Source organism: Felis catus, chromosome D3, assembly GCF_018350175.1.
Source record: "Felis catus isolate Fca126 chromosome D3, F.catus_Fca126_mat1.0, whole genome shotgun sequence".
Lineage (NCBI taxonomy): Eukaryota > Metazoa > Chordata > Mammalia > Carnivora > Felidae > Felis > Felis catus.
Window position 1 is genome coordinate 1,521,309 of NC_058379.1, and position 9,923 is coordinate 1,531,231.

Genomic DNA, 9,923 nt, shown 5'->3' on the forward strand with positions numbered 1-9,923 from the left:
GCCGGTCCTGGGGGAGGGAGCGAGTGGGTCCCGCCCTGGGGGCCGGCCGGGGGGAGGTAGGAGCCTGGCTGTCCCTGGACAGGGATCGGGGATGCAGCAGCTCCCGCATCCCGCGTGGCTGGTGGCTGACGTGGGGCCGGTGAGTCCCCTCCAGAGTCACCTCGGGCTCGGCCACTGGGCGCTGGAGCCATGGTGACGGTGCCATAGCAACCCCCACACGTGTCCCCGTGGAGCAGGTGGCATTAGTGAGTTCAGGCTGATTTAGTAGCAGAACCACCTGGAGAGTCAGGGCCTAAGGCCACCTCCAACGCTGGGACCTGAGGCTCCCGGATGGGTCACGGTGGGACCGGGAAGGAGCCCGGGCCCCGAGCTCCGCCCCCTCCCCCCCCCCCCGTGCGGTCACTGCGGCCTCCGTGGCCGTGGGCAGGTGCACGGGACACTCACAAGGCCCGGATCTCAGCCTGGCGGGTCGGCAGGGGCCCCTCCCCCACGGAACAGGCTCCCCAGTCTGTGCCCCTGTCCCCACCCCCGCTTATTCGTGCCCGAGCACCCGGCCTGCGTCCTGGACACACGGTCTGTCGTGGTCGGTGTTTGCGGCTGCGTGAGGTCCCCACCGCCCCGGCCCTCCTGGGACGTGCTCTCCGTGTCCTGGGCGTCACCTGCGCCCGAGCGCACGGATCACGCGCGTCACACTCACTTCTCCACTGCACACGCTTGTCCGTCTGCTCCGTGCGCGATGCCTCCGTGAACACTGGAGCAGGTCTGCCCGTCTGTCCATCCACGTGTCCATCTTCTGTCCCTCTGCTGGCACAGCGCCCGGTGAGCAAGAGCCACGTGAGTGTGCGTCTTCGTTACGCTCCCTGCAGGATCGACAGAAGTGCCTGATCCGGCACGTAAGCTCACGCTCACGCTCACGCTCACTCCCACGTGCACCCCGCACACAGCCGGACTCCATCCACACAGGGACGGAGGGCACGAGAGTGAGGCCCCGCCTGTGCCGGTGGCTCTGACCTGTGACGGGCCCCGCGGGGCCACGGATCCCAGGCCCGGGCGGCCAGGCCCTCCGTGCAGACGCGGGCGCAGGGCTGTGGGGGCTGCTGGGGGGCGGGGAGGGGAGGGGGCGGCACAGCGGCGGTCCCCAAACGAACGCCATGCTGCCAGTGGCTCATCAGACCTGGAAGGACAAAGGCGTCTGTGACTCGCCAGCCCGGGGGGAGGTCCTGTCCCGTCTGGATTCCGGAAGGCAGGGAGACGAGTGGGGCGGGAAGGGTGGGCTGTGTGGTCCCCGGCCTTGGTGGGTGCTTTTCCCCTGCGTGGCTGAATCGGGCTGTCGGCCGCCTCCCTCTCCGCACCTCTGCTTCCAGAACCCAGCCTGCCGGCTCGCAGACTGAGGAAAGTCAGTGCCAAAGTCGAGGACGGGAGGAGGACAAATACGTTTATGTCACAGTGTGTTAAGTCCTTCTCAACAGGAGCTGAAACCAGGTCAAAGCTGCTTCCCGGTACGTGCTCCCTATGCCCTGTGCTCCTCCCTCCTGTGGCTGCCCCACGTTCCAGTGCTCAGGTGCTGGGCATCACTGCCCGCGGCTGGGGGGTCCCACACGGACTCAGAAACTTGAGCCCGGTCAGATCTTTGGGATTAATAATGAGAGATTGATTTTGCCTGTTTCCTAACGAATCGATATTACCCCTGCACCTGGGGGGCTCAGTCAGTTAAGCATCCAAATCCTGATTTTGGCTCAGATCATGATCTCACAGTCATGAGTTTGAGCCCCGTGTTGGGCTCTGTGCTGACACAGTGGAGCCTGTTTTGGATTCCCCCACCCCCCACCCCCGCCGTCTGTCTCTCAAAATAAATTAATAAAATCTAAAAAACGGTATTTCGGCTGTCCGAGATTTTCTGTGCTACAAACATCGACGCAGTGTCCGCCCTAATTCCTGCCTCTGTGTGTTTTCCGTCTGTTTCTCGTCCCAGCGCCCAAACAGACCAGCCGTCTTTCGGCGTTGGGCTGCAAACAGAATCCTGCAGCCTGGGAGCTACAAACAACAGAAATTCGTGTCTCCAGGTTCTGGAGGCCGGTTCTGCGATGGGGGGGCCGGCACAGGTGGGTTGTGTTGAGAGGCAGACGGTGACCTCTCCTTGTGACATCACGTGGAGCAGAGCAGAGGGAGGAACACGGCCTGTTCTGACCCTTCTCAGGGGTCAGAGACCTCCGGGTCTCGGGGGACCTGTTCTGACCCCCGCAGGGCCCCGCCCTTAGCACCTCGTCTAACCCTAACCAGCCCCGGAAGCCCTGCCTCCTCAAATCATCTCACCGGAGCTGGAGTTTCAGCACAAATCTTGGGGACACAAACATTCAGGCCCTGGCGGCCTCCAAGCCTGTGCCCCAGGGTCTGTCCGGGAAGCCAAGGCACATTGCTCTCTTGCGGCCAGGACAGCTCAGGGCTGCTGTTTGGGGGACGCGGCTGCTGCCGGGAGAGCTGGCCGTTCTCAGAGAGAATGCGGCCTCCGCCACTCGCCCCCCCAAGCTGGCCTGTTTATTTGCAGCATGGGAACGGATGGCTGTGATTTTGCTTGAAACACACATGCACTGCATCTGAGAGCAAAGTCAGACCACAAGCACGTGCCGTTTCTGCACAGGCAGGACGACAGAGGAAACAGAGGCTGACTCTGTCCTTCCTGAGGACAGGGAGGAGGTGAGCTCTGGAGGCTTTCTAGGGGCTGAGCCCAGCCGGGAGCTGGGCACCGGGAGCTGGGTGCCGGAAGATGCCCGGCCATGGGCAGGACAGCTTCCTCTGCTGCACTGCAGACCCAAGGTTCGGGAAAGCATGTGGGACGGGGCTGGGGAGAGCGCGAGGGCACAGGAGCAATGGGGTCTCCTGGAGACCCTCTGGAGGATCTGACTCAGTCCCCGTGGGCCTGGAATGTGCATTTGCAGCCAGCTCCAGGGAGCCGCTTCCCCGGGACCGGAGGTGGGCACCCCTGCCCGGCAGCCTCTCTCCCTGTCCGCCAGGCCTGATGTGCCTGCAGGACGCTCCCAATGCTGGCGGGGCCGTGAGCTCAGTGTGCCGGCCTCACGCACCAGCAGATGGAGGGAGCACGTCCCCGCCAGAGCCGGAAGCGCCTCCCCCCCCCCCCCCCCGGGAACCGGCTGTCTCCCAGAATCACCCAGCAATCCTCGCAGGGAGCAGATCTGATGGACCCGGGGCGCTTGGGCCATCCCGCGGCCCCACCAGCACCGTCAGCGGCCGGTCAGCTCCCAGGCCGCGGGTCCACACTCCAGCCCGGACGGAGCCCGTCCTGCCCAAGCTGCATCCCCCTGTTTCCTGCTGTTCATCACACCTGTTTGCTAAACAGCCATGTCACCGATGGCACCCTCCACCAGGCCCCCGGCTCCCCATGCCTCACCCCAGCCCCGTGCAAGCAGTGAACGCTCGTGGACTCACCGCTTCACTCTGTGCAGGGGCTCCACCAGCTCAGTCACCGCGCCCCCACTCCGACCCGGGGCTCAGGGTCCGCTCCCCATTTACACATGAGGAGGCTGAGCGGGCGCAGAGGTCCACCCAGGCAGTCTGCCCGACCTGTGTCATCACCCATCTGTCCCCCTCCCCCCGGCCCCGGGGGGCCCCGGGGGGCCGGGGGGAGGGGGGCGTCGCCATAGAAACAGGACAAAGGCATTTATCCTCCGCTGAGGTCTCAGAGGCTGTGGTTACACAATAGAAAGATGGGAAAAATAAATGATCCCATTTCACCTCCAGGAGGACGCGGGCACACGGGCCGGCCAGTAGCAGGGGGCTCTGCCTTCGCCTGAGGGAGTCGCCCACCTCCCTCTCCGAAGAGCCAGGGGACAGGTCAGCTCCAAGTATGTCCGGTCTCCTTCAGGTGACTCTGTGTCACCCAGGGTGACAGGCAGCGTGATCTCTCCTCTGTCACCACCCCTGGGACTGTCCACCACCAGCAGGAACGGGGCCCCCACTGGTCACCAGCTGACCCATGTCCATCCAGTCCTGAGGGTTTGCCCCTAAATTAGCCGCCGTGGCCCATCCCTGTTCCGTGGCCCGGGAGCCTATGGACCCCATGCAGGAGGGTGGGACCCTGGACGGCCAGCGGGGTGGTGGGGACAGAGGAGAAAGTCCCTGCGCCCTACGAGGCGGGGCTGAGGGGACCGGGAGGGTGCTCCCGCGAGCCGGGCCCTGGGGCCGCCACCCTGGTGACACCCAGCACGGGGCGGGACGCAGTCTCAGTGGACGCTGTCCCCCCAACCCCCTGGTCCCCCGGGCCAGGGAGCAGTCCTGTCCCCCAGGGGCCAGGTCAGGGCTTGCGTGGAGAGGCCCCCCTCCCTCCTGGCCCGGCAGCTGCCACATCCTCCCAAGTCCTCACGCTTACGCTTTACCATGAGGCCACGACAGGGCCACAGCAGTGGCTCCCAGTCGTGAAGGTCGAGGTGGCCGCTGATCAACAGAGCAGACCCTGCTGGGTGGAGACGGGCTTTGGGCAGTTCCAGGACGGGGCTCCGGACAGAGGGTCAGCCCAACCCGGTGGAAAGGCTCCCCGGGGGAGCCGCGAGCCGGGCAGATGGGGCCTCCCAGCCGCCTCACCGCGGAGACGGCAGCGGGGGCAGCAGACAGCGTTCAGCCCCTTTGTCTGGGGAGTGAATGCAGTGACCTGGGGCAGTTTCAAAGCCCCGTTTGGGTAGAAGCGTCTCTTGTGAGATGATGGGCTTTTAATGATCACCTTTGACCCTGTCAGCTCAGTGACTAAATGTATGAGACAGAGAGAGAGAGAGAGACTGGCAGACAGAGAGACAGACACAGAAACAGAGAGAGACAGGGGGAGACAGAGAAAGGGACAGAGACACGGAGACAGAGACAGACGCAGAAGAGAGAGATGGGGTGGAAAAGAGACAGGGATGGAGACACAGAGACAGACAAGAAAGATGGGGCAGCACGAGGACTGTCTTCAGGGGGCTCAGGGCACCTGGCAGGACCCCTGCCCTCTGGTCCCGGGAGGTGGGGTCTTGTGTGTTGGTATTTCCTTCCTCCGCACAGACAGGGAACCAAGGCGGAGAGAAGGGGGGAGGGAGGGAGGGGAAGGGGCGCGTGTCTGCTCTGTGACATGGAGCCCTGAGTTCAGTGGATGCATCCATGTGACAACATTGGACCCAACGGGAGTCTGGAGCAAGAAGAACTGTGGGGGGGACCCAAGGCCACGGTCCACTGACCCCCCCCCCCCCTGACTCCTGTGGCTTTGAGCTGTCACTGTGGTAACAGTGTGAAAAGCCCAAAGAGCCCCTAGCAGTTGGTAAAAAGGTACTACCTGTTATGGTTATTTTGTGTCAGTTTGGGCCAGGGAGCACTCTGATATTTGGTTAAACGTGATTCTGGGTGTTTCTGTGAGGGTGTTTCTGGATGAGATCAGCATCTGAGTCGGTGAACTGAGTAAAGCAGATTGTTTTTCCCAAAGTGGGTGGGCCTTATCTAATCAGTTGAAGGCCCGAATAGCACAAAAAGGTTGAGTAGGGAGAATCCGTTCTGTCAGCCTGTCTCCAAGCTGGGACATCGATCTGCCTCCTCCAGGCTTGGACTCAGCTCTCCTGGGTCTCCCACTTGCCAACTGCAGGTCTTGGGACGTCTCAGGCTCCATAACCACACGAGCCAAATGCTCATAATAAATCTCTTTATATAAAGAGTCCAAATGTGATGTCTCCCCGGGTGGATATTGTCAAAGATGAATGGGGAAGGTCTCTGCATGGAAATTCTTAATCCCGGCCCCCTCCCTGTCCAGTCTGCGAACCTTTTCAGGGCTTCTGGGCCCCTTGAAACCTGTTTATTTGCACTCGGGGGTTCCTGGCAGGTGTGAATCTGGAGGTCGGCTCCGGGCCCGGGGAGGAAGCTTTACGGGGTCTGTTGGTCATCCTGATGGACGGCCTAGGGAGGGGTCTCACACAGCACCCAGCCCCTGGCCACCGAGGAACTGGAATCTGGCAGCATGGGCGGAGCTGGGTGACCCAGAGACAACACGGCTGGGGGAGCACTTCCCGTTGTCCGCATACTCCAGAGCACACGCCTAATTCTCAGGCCCCACTGGGCTCAGGGCACATCTTTGCAGGCCATCATGTGTGTGCCGATTAACTCCCTGACCAGCGGCCAAAAGAGGGCCCCCAGGGCTGCAGCTGCCGACCCGTGGCCCCAAGTCCAGCACCTCGAAGGGGACAGAACTGCATTTCCTCCAAGCCTTCCCTGCAGCCAATGTCCACTGACCCAGTGCCCTCCCAAGGGTCTCAGACGTCCAGGTCTGCCCCCGTACAGGTGACCCCTGCCAGCCCTACAGGATGATGGTTCCCCAAGAGACCTCTCCATCCCAAGGGACCTCCGGAAACCCCGAGGTTCCGGAGAGTCAGAACTGGGGTTCGGAGTCCGGCTTCCCAAGGGGGCTAGGTCTCCACACTGTGAGCGTCTGGGGGCTGTGACCATGGCTCCTCCTGGCAGGTCCTTCCAGCGGAGAAAGGGACAGGAGAGTGTCCTCACAGGTCAGCCTAACAGTGTAGAGGCTCAGCTCTGCCAATGCTGGAAGTTGGGGAGGGAGGAGGGTCTTCCTCTAAGAGCCCTGCGTTCTGCTGGGAGGTGCATTCCTGTAAAGACGCCCTTCTCCCTGCAGGGGCCGCACAGGGAAGGGGCACACGCTCGGGCTTCCCCTGGACTCCAAGGTGTTCCCCTGCCAGGCCTCATCACTTCAAAATGATTCTGCTGCTGGTCAGCTACATTTAGAACACTGAAGGTACACACAGCAGACCGGTGGCCTGGGGACATAGGTGTGCTTTAATTTGTCTGCAAAACTGGGGCATTTAAAGTTCAAATGCAGGCTTTCAGCTTTTTAGCTTCAGTTTAAACTCAGAAGGTGGCCTCACGGGGCAGGCATCCCTCTGGGCCATGGCCAACAACTTCCTTTCTGTGGGCAGGATCTCTTAAGCTCCCGTGGCCCCCACCCCCTTGGTCCCCTCACGCATCATGGTGTGAAAAGCACTAAGGTTCAGAGGAAAGAAAAGTCTAGGTCCTTCAAGAATTGGTGTCTGGAGAAGGCTGCTTGGTCAGGGGTTCAGAAAAGAGAAGACTCCGGGTTAATTGACCGTTGGCATTGCAGAGGGGAGAGTAGGTCAGACATGTACCTGAAGGCTCACCGGGGCTCCTGTGACCTCAGACTCTGCCTCTGACAACCAGCCCGGGCCCTGCTGGCACCTACAGCACTTTCGTGAGGACTAGAAAAAGCCACCTGTGCTAGGGGACACCCAGATACCTGGCCAGTGGACCATGGGCTCCTCCTCAGCCCCCTCCAGTCCCCTCCTGGGCATCTTGAGCAGTGTGCAACCTGCGCTACCAGGCAGGGTGGCCCTGACTCAGCCCTTGCAAAACGGGCTTGAAGCAGCTTTAAAGCTGAAATGTATTTACCCAGCACTTTCTTCTAGAAATTCATCCCAGGGAAGTAGTCAGAGGTATGTGCCAAGATTTATGATCATAGCAGTGTTGTTTATAATGGTGGAAAAATTGGAGACAATCTAAATGTTTAAAAATAGGGATCCATTAAGTAAATTATTGGGCAATATTCTCAGAGCATCCGAAGCATGCATTAAAAATACTGCTGTAATGTGCACAAGGACGTCTGTGCAAGGCTATTCATTGTAGGCTTATTTGTTGTAACAAAAGGCTGAAATAAACGTTTGTTGATAAGGAACCACCTGCATTGTGGGCCATCTGCGCGATGGGGACCCTGCAGTCTCTCCCCGGCGAGGGCGCGGCGGCCGTAATGACGCAGAAGAATCCCTGAGATATTTGTTCATCTAAGAAAGGAAAGTCATATGATAGAAAACACGTGTGTGTGCTACCATCTGGGGATGTAAGCACATGTGTGTGCACGTGCGTGTATACTGTGCATATGTATGTGTACCGTGTTCATGCATGTTCTTGTATGTGCTTATTTGTGTTCAACTATCTCTGAAAAGACCATTTATTTTTTTAAGTTTATTTATTTATTTTGAGGGAGAGAGAGAGAGTAGGGGAGGGACAGAGAGACAGGGAGACAGAGAATCCCAAGCGGTCTCCAAGCTATCAGCATGGAGCCCAATGTAGGGCTTGAACTCATGAACCACGAGATCATGACCTGAGCCTAAATCAGGAGTTGGACGTTTAACAGACTGAGCCACCCAGGCGCCCCCTGAAAAGACCCTTTAGAACAGGGTGACAAGTGACCTATGGTGAGGACAACAGGGAGATTCTGTGGTCAAAGTAACAGAAAAGAAACACTTTTTTCTCCTACCAGATCTGCTTTCTTATTCTGTACTTCTAACTTTTAACCGTGGACGTGTCTTCTTTTGGGGAGATAAGAGATGAAGGTCCACACTCTGGTGCAGGGACACACATTCCCCTGGGGCACAGGGCCTTGGCCTCACGGGAGACGCTCCACTCTGCCGGCACGCCACTCTCGCCTCCCCTTGGAAAACACAGCTTTGGGGGATCTCAGCTCCTCACCTCTGACTGCGATCCCAAGCCCCACCCATATGCACTTACACATTTTCTAAGAAACGTTTTCTTGCACACGTGCTTGACGTTTACTGAAAACAGAGCTGACTGGCTTTACCCGGAGCTTCAGGGAGTCTCTAGCGGCAGCAGAGACCAAAGAGATAGATCGTTCTAGCCTGGCCTTGAGCTCTTTCAGGTGGTCTGTTTGTCCTGGTGTGCATGCATGTGTGTGTACGTGTGCCTGTGTGTGTACATCAGTGCATGTGTGTGCATCACTGTGTGCGTGTGCATCTGTGTGCACGCACATGTGTGCCTGTATGTACACATCTCTGTGTATGTGCCTGTGTGCATCTGTGTGTACGTGTGCGTGCATGCATTGGTGTGTGTGAGTGCATCGGTGTGCACGCACACGTGTGCCTGTGTGTACACATCTCTGTGTGCTTACATGTGTGCCTGTGTGCACACGTGTGCACCGGTATGTACAAGCGTGTGTGTGCATCAGTGTGTGCGTGTGTACCTGTGTGCATACACATGTGTGCCTGTGTGTACACATCTGTGTGTGCATGTGTGTGCCCACACGTGTGTGCCTGTGTGTGCATATGTGTGCACAGGTATGTACAAGTGCGTGTGTGCGTGTGTGTGCATCTGTATGTGTGCATGCATGCATCAGTATGTGCATATGCGCTGGTGTACACACACATGCATGCCTGTGTGTACACATCTGTGTATGTTCCCACATGTGTGTGCCTGTGTATGCATACATGTGCACCTGTATGTACAAGCGGGTGTGTGCATCAGTGTGTGTGTGCATGTGTGCATCACTGTGTGTATGTGCATTGGTGTGCAAGCACATGTGTGCCTGTGTGTATGCATCTCTGTGTGTGCATGTGTGCCCACATGTGTGTGCCTGTGTGTGCACATGTGTGCACCTGTATGTATAGGCATGTATGTACATCAGTGTGCGCACGTGCGTGTGTGTGTTCACACTTCCTTACTCTCTGGCCCCGGCGGATACTCCGCACTCACCTTCTGTGTTTCCCGCCCCAGCCCCAAAATTAGCCATCTCTCTAGGAGCCCCGGCCGCTGGCCCTCGTAGACTGATAGACGCACAAGCCTAGTCCCTCCTTCCTGCCCTGGGAGGGAAGTGGCCCCTCACCGACTTTAGGGTCAGAGAAACCGAGGTCATATTTCCTACATCCCCTAAAGGACAATGGGTTGCCTCATCCCCAAATGGACATGATGCTCTCAGACTCTGCCTTTCATGCAAACAAGTGAGGGCCAGCCTGTAGGGAGGGTCAGGGAGGGATGGGGCTGGGAGGGCCACTTACAGAGGGAGGGGCAGGGAGGAGAGAGGCAGGGAGGAGGGCCTTGGGCACTGGGGAGTGTGAGTCTGCAGGGCTGGAGAAACGCCC